This window comes from Coffea arabica, chromosome 5c (assembly GCF_036785885.1).
Source record: "Coffea arabica cultivar ET-39 chromosome 5c, Coffea Arabica ET-39 HiFi, whole genome shotgun sequence".
Classification (NCBI taxonomy): Eukaryota; Viridiplantae; Streptophyta; class Magnoliopsida; order Gentianales; family Rubiaceae; genus Coffea; species Coffea arabica.
In genome coordinates this window covers 15,321,019-15,335,665 of record NC_092319.1, presented here as the reverse complement: position 1 = coordinate 15,335,665, position 14,647 = coordinate 15,321,019, and the positions used below count along the sequence as shown (strand labels likewise).

Genomic DNA, 14,647 nt, shown 5'->3' with positions numbered 1-14,647 from the left:
GAGAGGTGTGTTCTGCTCAATATTTGACCGGTCTGACCCGGTAAACCAGGTCAACCCGCCAATTTTCGATTTTTCTAGTAAGAATCGAACTCAAAACCTTTGCTACACAAGACCAACATAGTAACCATTACACCATTATATCTACTTGGTCTCTTTTTATACAACATTTATATAAAAATAAATCTCCATCTTTTTTCCTCCGTTTTCCTTATAAAATCTCATGCTCTCATAACTTTTTCTTTATAATTTTCAACTCTCTCTCTCTCTCTCCTCTTTTCTTTTGTCACCTCTTTTTAATCAAACATCTTTAGTTTTAATTTATTGATATTTTCTTCCATCTTTTAATTTTGTTTTCGTCTATTAATTTGAATTTTTTTAAAAATAATTGTTTTTATTTAACCATAAAAACTAATTATTAAATGTCACAATCATTCACTTTCATCTCATTTTTTTGTTTCTTATCAAGTTTGCATTTCTATTTTCGATTCCCCTGACTTCCTCCAAACTCGAAACTTTTTTTTAAGATGAAATCTCTAAATTCCAAAAACGTGAATTAAAATTTGAACTCACAATGTCTAATTCCTATAGACGTGAATTTTGTATAATTTTAAAATATTGTGATATTGTTGGGTGGGATTTAAGATTATTTTTTTGGTAGATATAATTGAGATTGAGATGAAATTTATTTGTTTCAACTTACAATTTAAAAAATTTATTTTTGAAAATCTAAATTTTTTGAAATATTAAACTTTTCATCATATAAAGTTTTAAATTAGTCCATTGCATGTCCTATTTTGTGCATATATATTTATATAAATTATTTTTAAAAAATTCATTGAACCCCAAGGTTGACCGGTCCAACCAGTTGAACCTTGACCCGAACACTTCACCGGTCCAATTAACGGTCCGAGTTTTAAAACATTGGTTCTGCTAATAAGGATGGTTTTCAATATTTTCTTTATCGGAACAGTATTGAAACAACATTGTTTTCTAGAGAAGGTCCCAGCCATCCATGCGACAATATTTGTTTATAGTTGTGAATTCAATTATGCTTGAAAACTGCAAATTCCTCTTATGTTAGAAACTCTCCCTTTGTTAGGCCAAAAAAATCATGATAATATACTTTTGGTCATTCAACTACCTTTTATTTTAAAATGGCCTCCGAACTCACATGATCCACATAATGGTGGCCACTCCATTTGATTTCATTCGTAACCCAGCGAAATGATATACACATGTCAAACACGCTCCTCAAGAGCAAATTCCTCTAATAATGAGGCCAAAAAACTTAAATAGCTGCTGAACTAAACAATTACTTTTGGGTATTAAATTAATTTTGTTTCAAAAGGGCCACTCAACTGATGAAAGTGGTATGTGAATAATTATTTTGTCAAATTATACTATTAGATTTATTGTTTATCTTTTTTTTCAAGGTTATTTGTGTTAGTTCACAAGAATTCTAGTTGAATAACTAGCCATAGATATACAAAGAGAAGAAAAGAAGGGCAAACAATTGAAACCTATTAGAGTAAAAGGCACAAGAAAAATGAAAAGAAAAGGAAAAAAGAATGATATACTGATTCGATCCAAACTCTTGGAATTGAGATAAAATTATGTAATTAATAGAATAAAGTTTTCTTGGGTTGACATAAATAATACTAAGATTAATTGAAAAGCAAAAATATAATGAAAAAACTGTTGAAATTGCCACTAATGTATAACTTCTATAAGTTGAATGGGTGATTTGAAACAAAAAATAGTAAGTGCCACAAGCATACGATTTGAACATTTCAATTGCCAATAAGGCTTTATTTTTATTTATTTATTTTTTACTCTCACTCTCGTCCCCAAATCCCCTCCCATCCCTAGGCCTGTCAACGGGTCGGGTTTGAGTCGGAATTGAAAATTTCAGACTCGGACCCGTTTTTATGTGGTGAACCTGGACTCGACCAATACACCCAACAGGTCTTGACCTTAGAGTTCCGGAATCGGGTCCAACGAGTCTTGGGTTAGATCCAGGTTTACTCGGAAAGAAAAGGCCCAAATTTAAACATTCCAAAACCAATCACAAATCTAATTTCCAAACTTAAACAAATCAAATTACAAAGCAAAATCACAAATAACTCAATAGTCAATTCAAAATTAACCACAAATCAATTTACAAAGTCATTACTAAATTGTTAATTTGGTAAAAGAATGTATTTAGAAATATGGATGTTGCTGCAGTATGTTTAGTAATCAAAGAAGAGGTGTGGAAAGTAAAGCATATGGCAAAGAAGCAGGCACGTGGAAAGGTAAAGAATATGTCAAAGAAACTGACATGTACGGATCAAGAAGGGTTATTTTTACAAAAGTAAGTGGTGACCTATAACCGGGATTTGGAAATGTTGCGTACTGCAGAAGCTAAAAGTGTGTTGGGATGTCACAAATTAACATAAATATAAAGGGCCTAAGAATAAAACATTTGTGAAGAAGCGTAAGCAGTACTAATTACTAAACAAAGCCATCCTGGGGCCACCGATTATGGGCATTACATCAACAAAATACTATCTATTTATTGGCATTTTACTCTGAATCATTATATTTATGTAAAATACATAAATATTTTGGATAGCACGGATATTCACACTAGCTATCCTTGTACTAAGTTTTATGAGTATTTTACTCTGAATCATTACATTTTGGATACTACTTTGATTAGAATTTAGTTTAAAGACATTCACTGGATTTTGGACGCATCCAAAGAGCACCGATCGATGTATGTTCAAGCGTAAATTGAAATAAATATGCAACTTAAATTTTTTAAAAATAAATTACTACTGCATATCAGAAATTTACTTTTTGGAGAGTAGGTTTAGTTCATACTATTTTTCATAGTATTTTAAAATATATAAGTACAACAAATTTTAAATTATACCTATAATAATGTATTATACGAGTATATTATGAGTACTTACTAACTAAGGTACTAAGTTTTAATCATTGATAAAACATCTTATCGTTATTTCAAATAAACTTCCTAATATTAGTTTGAAATAAGTTTTAAAGTAAAATAGTACATGCGTCCCATAAATCAATAAATCTTGATTATTAATCAAATTTGCTATGTTATCAGTAATAATTACTATTTATGTATAAAACTTACTATTACTTGAATTAAACTTACTAAGGTATATTATGAGTGCTTACTAACTAAGGTACTAAGTTTTAATCATTAATAAAAACATCTTATCATTATTTCAAATAAGCTTTCTAATACTACTTTGAGATAAGGTTTTAATGTAAAAATTGTACATGCATTCCAAAAAATGGTAAATTTTGATCCTTAATCATTTTTATTGCCATGTTATTAGTAAGAATTACTATTGATGTATAAAAACTTACTGTTATTTGAACTAAACTTACTCTTTTAAAAGTAAGTTTGGGATATCAAGTAGTAATCTATTTATTTAAAAATTAAGTTTAATATTTATTCCAATTTACCTTTTGAGGTATAAAAGTTACTAATCTATTACACTTAACTTACTATTTTAGATAGGAAACTTACTTCCATAATTTTAGGTGTTATTTTATTTAGGCGAATATGTCCAACAATAAATCAAATGATCGCTAAAAGTGTAACAACGTGTTATATCAGGTAAAAACTATTGCGCTATCATAACTATCGCTTAGTATCTATATCTAAATGTATTGCTGAGGGGGTTTTGGATAAGGAGCTTTCAAAATTATCAAAAATCTGAATGCTATTTTAATAGAATTTTACATTTTTTAATTAAAAAATATTTATCTCTTAACTAATCATGTAACCGGCCCTACAAATCCTATAATCATACTTATATTTTTTCCACATTTCCCTTATGTTTTTTCCAGTACCCCATAAAATTCAAACTCCTAAACTTTAACTAACGGATAATAACCACCCCTATAAAATGATATCTGCAAATTCCAATTCACATCTCACATTTATTACTGACACTTACCATATCACTTAGAGTAATAACTAACCGTTAATTTAAAAAATTCGCAACTACGAAAGTCAAATATCCAAAATTTAGGAGCCTGTTTAAATTACAATTTTCACAATTCAACGTATCTTATTGTCATAATATATTTTACTCTCACAATCATTCACAAATTATAAAGGCATTAAAAATAAATAATTTTTTAAAAAAAATTAATTCAAAGGTAGTTAATTCACACACGCACAGATATATACATACATATATATATTCTCATAATGCATATATATATATATATAAGATTATCAAATCGAATGCATAATATTGGTAAGTATTTCATTTTAAAATAAAAAAACATGAAATTACATTTATTTCTATCCATATATCATTCATTTTCTAATGTAAATTATTATTATTATTTTAAGATCCATCTTTTGCAAAAACACAATTCTTGAATGATTTACAGTTTTTGTCATATTTTGAACTATTGTTAGACAAATCTTAAATTTGAATTATGTTGGTATAATTTTTTTAACTTTTTTCAAATTAAAATGGTATAATTTTTTAATTTATTTTAATAATGTAAGTACCGTGCGTAGTACGGATATTCACACTAGTTGTCCTTGTATGATCAAGCCTGAGAGTTTGAGCATGTTTTGGTTGAATGTTATAATTCAAAATTTGGGGTTTGGAGGGAATAGGTTATATCCATTGTAATCAAAACTCAAACAAAAGTGGGGATAAGCCTGGTTGTCATAACGAACCATATAAAGTGGATTTTTTTATTTATTTGCAGAATGCTACCTTATTTTTTCATGCATCAGAATGGATTGATTACAAGTTGCATTTGCTTGCCTTTTGCTAGAATTTTGACTAATTAACAAATTATACTAATTGTAGAATAGTAAGTTTGTAATCATTTTCAATTTTTGAAAAATTTGAAAGTTTGGATAACAATAACAACAAATCTTCCTAGTTACATGTAGAATATCACTTGTTTCTATATCACAATTTTTATAACTTAAAACCTATGAATATAATAAGATAAAATTATTATTTTATAATACGATAAAATTTTATTATTTTCTAAGGTTATGTGAAAGGTCAAAATATATTTCACAAAATATTTTAAAATATATAAGTACAAAAGAATATTAAAGTATACATATAATCATGCATTATACAAGTATGTTACAAGTACTTACTAACTAATGTACTAAATTTTAATCATTTATAGAATATTTTTATTGTTATTTCAAATAAGCTTTCTAGTATTCATTCGGTATAAGCCATAAAGGATTGAGTAATTTGAGTCAGTTGCTTCTGTGTTAATTTTGACTGTGGTTAACAAACTCAATGATTTAGTCCGTCTAACTTAGGTTAATGGGAAAATGGGTCACAGTTGGCTGGAATAAAATAGTAATAAACCCGTTTTTCAATAAAAAAAATAAACTCTTTATGACTTTTCTCTATTATAAGAACAGAGTACCCATTTTCTTAAAAAAAATTATTTATCAGATAAAATAAAAATAAACCCATTTTTCAATAAAATCCTAACTCTTTATGCCTTTCCTCTATTATAAGAACCGTGTACCCATTTTGCCATAAACAAATTTATTTATCGGATAAAAAAAATTTTATTTATCGAAAAAATAAAAATGAACCCATTTGTCAATAAAACATCAGCTCTTTATGGCTTCTCTCCCTTATAAGAAAAGAGTATCCATTTTGCCATAAACAAATTTGTTTATCGAATAAAATAAAAATAAACTCTTTTTTCAATAAAAAACCAGTTCTTTATGAATTTCCTCCATTATAAGAATATAGTACCCATTTTTCTAAAAAAAAATATTATTTATCGAATAAAATAAAAATGAACCCGTTTTTCAATAAAACACAAGCTCTTTATAGTTTTCATCTATTATAAGAACAGACTACCCATTTTTTCATAAATAAATTTATTTATCGGATGAAAAAATAAATATATTTTTCAATAAAACACCAGTTGTTTATGATTTTCCTCCCTTCGCTACAACAAAAAAAGGTATTAGCGACAACAACTTTAGGAAGAAGTAGAAAGCTTGACGCTCTTAAGAGGCTTATAGCAAGGAAAAGGATAATACCTCACCAAAAATTGGAGCCATCATATACTCTGCGAGGGCAAGGACTTTTCTCGCTTAAAATTCTCGTCAAAAGGAGAGCGGGAAAGCTTCCCTCCAAATACTGATTCTAGTGGGCCAAAGTTTCTATGTTATTGGTGAGAAATCATGGGTGCTTTTTTGTGAAAATTTCAAAATTTTGCTCCCTTTCCAATTTTTAGCAGAGCCGCGCATTGAAAATTTTTTAACCATTGCCGGCACAACACTTGTCTCTCCCTCTGTCTGCTACTTGTTCTTTTTATGAATGTTGAAGTAGTAATTGAGTTTGGTTTTCGGTTATTTACAATTTGTCTTAGCTTTACTTGTTGAAATTTGTGGAAGATCGGATTTGGATTAGCGGTTGATGTATTGATTCCAGTTTTCTGATTGGATGATTTGAAATGTGAATGGAATTCTGGTCTGTTACCTAGATCTGTTGATTCTGTCGATATGAAGTTGAGACTTGGATTTCTTTTTGATGATTCGATGTAATGGTTTGTCGGATGTAATTGATCTTTTTTCTTTGTAAGTGAGGGCTGTTTTCTGGGCAGTACGCTTGCTTCCCGGATGTTGCTTGGTTACTAGATAAGTTAGAGGTGTGATTTTGTGTGATTCCAGGAGGATGATGGTGATGTTAATATGATCTGTTTATATAGCTTTCCAGTTGAGATGTTTGGAAAGAATTGAATATGTTAACGGTTTAACAATGTTATTGTGTCGGTCCTAGGTGGCTTTGAACAATGTTTTCGTATTGCTGATGATTAGTGTTATCAATTGCACATTGATTCAATTGGACGACTATGTTTCTGTAGAATAATGTACAATCATGAATCATGTCAGCTTGTTATTGTGTTTTGGACACCCCACTTGTGCTAGACTGAAGGAGGAATGTTGGTAGATAGCTTTCTTAGATATCATTTTCTGTCTAAAGGAAGTCTGTTAAAATGTAAAATCAGTTTCTATTTGATTTTTGTACTAAAATGAATGTACAAGCAATTTCTATTTGATTGTCATACTAAAATGCTTTGTGCTGTGATAAACACTTTTAGATGGATGGGAGAAACGGTGGGTAAAGTCTGATTGGAAAAAGGAAGATAATACTGCTGGAGAGTGGAATTATACTGCTGGTAAATGGCATGGAGACCCCAATGATAAAGGTAACCTTTTTTGCCCTGTATTCTTGGTGCACTTTTGGAAGTGAACTTGGAAGTTAAGGATACATTGGATCTTAGCTTTGATATCCCAATGCAGGTATTCAGACCAGTGAAGACTACAGGTTCTACGCCATTTCAGCTGAGTTCCCTGAGTTCAGCAACAAGGATAAAACCTTAGTGTTCCAATTCTCTGTGAAGCATGAACAGAAGCTTGACTGTGGTGGTGGCTACATGAAACTACTCAGTGGCGATGTTGATCAAAAGAAATTTGGTGGTGACAGCCCATACAGGTCATGCCTTAGAAATCATTGTTATTTTCATTGTATATTCTTTAATTCCTTCAACAGTGGTTGATTCTATAAAACTTTTATCTTCAGTATCATGTTTGGACCAGATATCTGTGGCTACACAACCAAAACAGTTCATGCCATTCTCAACTACAACGAAACAAACCACTTAATCAAGAAGGACGTCCCATGTGAAACTGACCAACTCACTCATGTCTATACCTTCATCCTACGCCCAGATGCCACCTACAGCATCCTAATTGACAATGTTGAGAAGCAGACTGGTAGCTTGTATTCTGACTGGGACCTTCTTCCACCGAAGAAAATTAAGGATCCAGAGGCCAAGAAAGTAATTGCATTTTCATTTCCTTTCTGATTAACATCAACTGATATTTCGCTGTGGTTATGGTATTAACTAGGCCTTTGTGACAGCCTGAAGATTGGGATGACAAGGAATACATTCCTGATCCTGAAGATAAGAAACCAGAGGTGAACCAATTCTTTCTTCTGTTTGCCATTTTTTTTTGGGTTATTCTAGCCAGAAAATGATGATAAGAAGCACTTTTTTCTGTTCATACAGGGTTGTGATGACATCCCTAAGGAGATTCCCGATCCTGATGCCAAGAAGGTATTTTTCATTAGAATCATGTTTCCTGTATTGCCAACATGCACCTATACTCTGTTTGGAGTAGTGATGATGTTGCTGATGAGTTGTTTACAAATTCTAGCCTGAGGACTGGGATGATGAAGAAGATGGTGAGTGGACGGCCCCCCAACCATTCCCAATCCAGAATACAAGGGTCCGTGGAAGGCCAAGGTGTGTTGGATCTGAATTCGGGTTTGATTGCAATTATTCATTGACTAGTTGTGTTTCTCACTATATTGTTTCTGTATCAGAAAATCAAGAATCCTAACTATAAGGGAAAATGGAAGGCACCTTTGATTGATAACCCAGGTTTGCCCTCTTTTTGGAATGACCATGTACTTTGTTAAACCATACATGTGTAAGTTGACTCGGATTGAATGTTGCTTATGCGTGCAGAATTTAAGGATGATGCAGATCTATATGTTTACCCGAACTTGAAGTATGTAGGCATTGAACTGTGGCGGGTGAGATTGCTTCTCAAGTGTTGGAGATATTGTTTCTTCTCATTGGATTCAACTGATTGATGGATGGAAATATATGTCCTCTTCAGGTGAAATCTGGAACTCTATTTGACAATGTATTGGTATCTGATGATCATGAATATGCTAAGAAGTTGGCTGAAGAGACATGGGGCAAGCATAAGGATGTATGTGGAATTTTTTTTTCCCCAAGCGATGCACAAAAAATAAAAAAATAAAAAGGTTTAAATTACTTTCGTCTGCTTGTTGACACATGAAAATGTTCATGTTGTAGGCTGAAAAAGCTGCTTTTGATGAGGCAGAAAAGAAGAGAGAGGAGGAGGTACTTTTCATTAATTCTCCTCTGTTGCATGATGTCTTGAATACATTTGAATTCCATTTCTGTATAGTTTGGACTTTGGACTTCCTTTATACTGCATTATTTGAACAGTGATCATTTGATTATGAAGAGACAACTTATATCTCAAACTCCTGTCTGATTTTGTTTCAGGAAGCAAAGGATGACCCAGTCGATTCTGATGTAAGTTCCTGACTAAAATGTTGTTCTCAAAAGAGACTCTTTTTGCTCCAGATTTTATCTGTGATATGTTCTTATTACGTGCACTTTCTTAATGGGAAAAACTTATTCTTTTAGGCTGAGGAAGGCGATGATGATGATGCTGCTGATGAAGCAGATAGTGATGATGCAGACGCCAAATTAGAAACAAAGGAAGATGTTACTGCCGCAGCTGAGGAAAATGTTAAAGTAAGGGCTTGTCTGATCCTTCAGTGCTGAGTTAACCATGATGATTTGTTATCAGAAATTTCAATTGTTTTAACTCTTTTACTTCCACCCTTTTGCAGGACGAGCTGTAGGAAAGTACGTGCGAGTGCTGTGGTTGGCCCAACATGCTGCTGCGAAGAAGAGCTTTGTTGGCAATTGAGCTCTCGACATTTTTCATTTTTCTTTTGGCTTTTAGCTGTAGAATTGCTGTTTAGGGAAAAAAGATATTGGCTTTTGGCTTTTGGCTTTGATTATCTTTGTGCTTTGTACCGTTGAAAAAAAAAGTAGCAACTACAGTCACAAAGCTGCGTTTGGCAACTTTCTTGCAAGAAAATCATTTAGTTGCATTTGATCGTCTTTGGTAAGGGGTCGATGGTTTCTAATTAAAGAAGTTACTTGTTTATGACAAAATGGGCACTCTTTTCTTATAATGGAAAAAAGTCATAAAGAGTTGGTATTTTATTGAAAAATGAGTTTATTTTTATTTTATCCGATAAACAAATTCCTTTTTATTTTCAAAATGGGTACTTTGTTCTTATAACGGAGGAAAGTCATAAAGACCTGGTGTTTTATTGAAAAAATGGGTTTATTTTTATTTTATTTGATAAATAAATTTGTATATGAAAAAATGGGTGCACTGTTTTTAAAATAGAGGAAAGTCATAAAGAGCCAGTTTTTTATTGAAAAATGGGTTTATTTTTATTTTATCCGATAAATAAATTTATTTATGGAAAAATGGGTACTCTGTTTTTATAATGGAGGAAAGTCATAAAGAGATGGTTTTTTATTAAAAAATAGATTTATTTTTATTTTATTTGATGAATTTATTTATGAGAAAATGGGTACTCTGTTCTTATAATGGAGAAAACCCATAAAGAGCTGGTCTTTTATTAGAAAATGAATTTAATTTTATTTTATTCGATAAATAAATTTAGTTATAAAAAAATGGGTACCCTGTTCTAATAATGAAGGAAAACCATAAAGAACTGGTCTTTTATGGGAAAGTGATACTTTACACAAAGTGACCGCAATTTGGTTTATGAAATAATCCCAAATAAAAATTTAGAATGAATTTATTTGTTTTGAAAGTTGTATAACGGTCGTTAAAGCTCCAGAGATTGGCAAAAAAAATTTGGGGTTACATAAAGGCAGAGCGAAGAAGGAGAAGAATTGAGCCTTTTGTCCGTTGCAATTGTTCCGTTAAAAATGGCTCTATTCGATTTTATCCATTTTTTGTTGGGTAAAATCGTTGGTTTTAACGATCAATTCTTCATTTCCCGTCAATTGTCCTTAATTGGCCAAAATTACAAAACTTTGAGGATGAAATTGGCCAACCACCTAAACTTTGAGGATGAAAAGTCCATTTTTTCCTATAAAATATTTAATCAAATGTTATTTCTTGTCTTAATTTTTGTTATGACTATATTACATATTTATTAAATAGACATACCTTTATAATTAAAGTTAATATTTGATATTTTAGAATGCCATATATTTAAATAGATGAAAATTATTTTGAACATAACATATTAAAATAATTTTATTTGTCAATCATTTTGGCCCCTCCTCCAAGGAAAAAATCTTGATTTCGTCACTGCTTAGGAAGAAATTGGGGTCTATTGCTAATAAAAGATTGTGAAAATTTACCTTTATATCGTAATTATTTGAAAAAATCTAATGAACAAATTTTGCAAAAAAAAAAAAAACCTTGTTTCTTACCAACAAATTAAGTATCTAATAAAATCACCTGTAATGTTGTTTTAACATATTTAATTTATGTTAAATACAAATTTTACGAGTTTCTCTTTCGTAAAAATATAAGTATAACACTTTTTCAATTTTAGTTACAAACATTTATTTATTTTACATAAATGTAGTGATTCAGAATAAAATGCCCATAAATAGCTAGTATTTTGTTAATGTAATGCAAAAAATCCATAAAGAGCTGGTATGTTTTGGGCGCAATCTTTTTTACTTTCACATATTTAAATTTTATTAAATACAAAATCTACCAGTTTCCCTTTTGTAAAAATATAAGTATAATACTTTTTCAATTTTAGTTACAAACATTTATGTATTTTACATAAATATAATGATTCAGAGTAAAATACCCATAAATAGTTAGTATTTTGTTGATGTAATGCAAAAAACTCATAAAGAGCTGGTATGTTATGGGCAAAAACTTTTTTACTTTCACATATTTAAAAATTGTTAAATACAAAATTTACATAAACATTTTCAATTTTAGTTACAAACATTTATTTATTTCACATAAATGTAGTGATTCAGAATAAAATGTCCATAAATAGCTAGTATTTTGTTAATGTAATGCAAAAAATCCATAAACAGTTGGTAAGTTATGGGCGCCATCTTTTTTACTTTCACATATTTAAATTTTGTTAAATACAGAATCTACCAGTTTCCCTTTTGTAAAAATATAAATATAATACTTTTTCAATTTTAGTTACAAACATTTATGTATTTTACATAAATATAATGATTCAGAGTAAATTACCTATAAATAGTTAGTATTTTGTTGATGTAATGCAAAAAACTCATAAAGAGTTGGTATGTTATGGGCAAAAACTTTTTTACTTTCACATATTTAAAAATTGTTAAATACAAAATTTACTAGTTTCCTTTTTGTAAAAATATTAGTGTAACACTTTTTCAATTTTAGTTACAAACATTTATGTATTTTACATAAATGTAATGATTCAGAGTAAAATGTCCATAAATAACTAGTATTTTGTTGATATAATGCAAAAAAAATTATAAAGAGCAAGTATGTTATGGGCAATTTGTTTTTTACTTTCAAAATCAGTTTATGCTAAATACAGGACAATCAGTTTACCTTTCACAAAAATATTAGTGTAACAGTTTTTCAATTTTAGTTATAAACATTTATTTATTTTACATAATTGTAATTATTCAGAGTAAAATGCCCATAAATAGATAGGGGCCGACCAGGTAAAATATGAAACAGGTAACAATCTGTCTTCCCATGAACCCAGTTTCCACAAATGTTAATATTTTACTAATATAATAATTAAAATCAATTTCAATAATTCAAATTTAGTAGGTTAGATAAAAGTTGTTAGAAAAGTGAGAAACCAAAAGAAAAATAACTCAAATTTATTAAAAGTCCAAAAAGAATTTAGTACTTCAGCTCTAGAAATCCTCCAAATGACTATATATTAGAACAGCGATAATCAAAATAGATTACATAATTAAAAATTTTAATATTTCAAACACTTATTTTTTTAAGTTTCACTTTTTAAAGGCTCTCAACTCGTTATTCAATAATGTCCATATGTTGCTTCAAAACCAAGCATGGCTGTGTTTAGTACTGCTTACGCTTCCTCTTCGATGTTTTATTTCTAAACCCATTATATATATGTTAATTCCGTGACACCCCAATACATTTTCAGCTTCTGCCATACACAACATTTCCAAACCGGCCCATGCCTGTTATAGGTCACCACTTGCTTTTGTAAACATATTACTTTCATCATCCGTACATGTCAGTTTCTTTGCCATATTCTTTACCTTTCCACGTGCCAGCTTCTTTGCCATATAATTTACTTTCCACACCTGTCTTTGCAATATGTGAATACACTACAGAATTTACCTTAGAAATATTTATACTTTATAATTGTTAATATACTATTTGGGTATGAGTCGCATATGAGTCGGAATCTTATATTCTTTATCCGATCCTATTCTTTGTTATAGTAAACAGGTTCGGTCCGAGTGCAAATATCAGAATTATTTCTCAATCTATATCCTAAAAAATTATCAGATCCGGACCGAGGTCAGATCCAAACCCGACCCGTTGACAACCCACCCATCCCAACTAACTAGCCAGATAAGGGATTGATTCCTTGACCCATAAGTAATAAAGAACTTTAACCCTCTCCCATTTATTAATAGAGATCTTTGTCCTCTAGTTCAACAAATTCGCCCATGATTTTTGGCACTAGATACACGTGGAGCTTGTTGCTTTTGGGGGGGTTAATCATGAAATTGGACAAAATTAATGCTAATAAGCGAGTATAGTAATCAATTTAAATAAAAAAATATTTTGGTAGCTAGGTATCTTACTGTCTTAGTAAAAGGAAGGTAAAAGAAAATGAAAAGGGAGATCCAAACGTCAATTTCAACTAGAGCTGCAAACGAATCGAACCGCTCACGATCCACTCGAGTTCGTTCGAGTCGAAATCGAGCTCAAAATATTAAGCTCGTTAGCTCGCGACTCGCGAGCTCGAGTATATATATATATAAAATATTTTTTATTTTTTTTGTTTTAAGTATATATATTTTTTATTTTAAGTATATATATTTTTTTATTGTCTTATTTTAATAGTAAAATTACATATATATCCTTAATATTTTATTATTTATTAAGAAAAAAATATTATTTTATTTATATTTTTAAAAATAAAAATAATTATTTTTTATTTTTTTCGAGTTCGAGCTTTAAATTGCCGGTTTGTCGAGCTTGAGTTCGGTAAAATTTAGTCGAGACTTGGCTCAATTAGACCAAAACTCGACTCGACTCGGCTCGTTTGCAACTCTAATTTCAACATAATAGGGCAAATAAGTGTTTGGATTAAGAAATTTTGAAATAAAATGATTTATTTCACAAATTTTAATCATCTTTATATATATATATATATAATTTTTTTTATTTTTTTATTTTAAGTATATATATATTTTTTATTTTAAGTATATATATTTTTTTATTGTCTTATTTTAATAGTAAAATTACATATATATCCTTAATATTTTATTATTTATTAAGAAAAAAATATTATTTTATTTATTTTTTAAAAATAAAAATAATTATTTTTTATTTTTTTCGAGCTCGAGCTTTAAATTGCCGGTTCGTCGAGCTTGAGTTCGGTAAAATTTAGTCGAGACTTGGCTCGATTAGACCAAAACTCGACTCGACTCGACTCGTTTGCAACTCTAATTTCAACATAATAGGGCAAAGAAGTGTTTGGATTAAGAAAATTTGAAATAAAATGATTTATTTCACAAATTTTAATCATTTTTTTATCTTTTTAATTACTTTTTATCTCACATTAGGGGTGTGTAAAATCGAAAAATTTCGATTTACCGACCGAATTCGAATTAAATTCGGAATTTCGAATTCGGTAATTCGGAATGGAAATCGGAATATCCGATTTCGAATTGGTCGAATTCGGGTCAAATTCAG

General features: G+C 30.0%; 1 pseudogene; it reads left to right on the top strand.

Annotated features, from left to right (window-relative positions):
- The first annotated feature begins 2,210 nt into the window (after window positions 1-2,210).
- Window positions 2,211-9,778, top strand: LOC113689196 (calreticulin-like; annotated as a pseudogene).
- The last annotated feature ends 4,869 nt before the right edge of the window (window positions 9,779-14,647 follow it).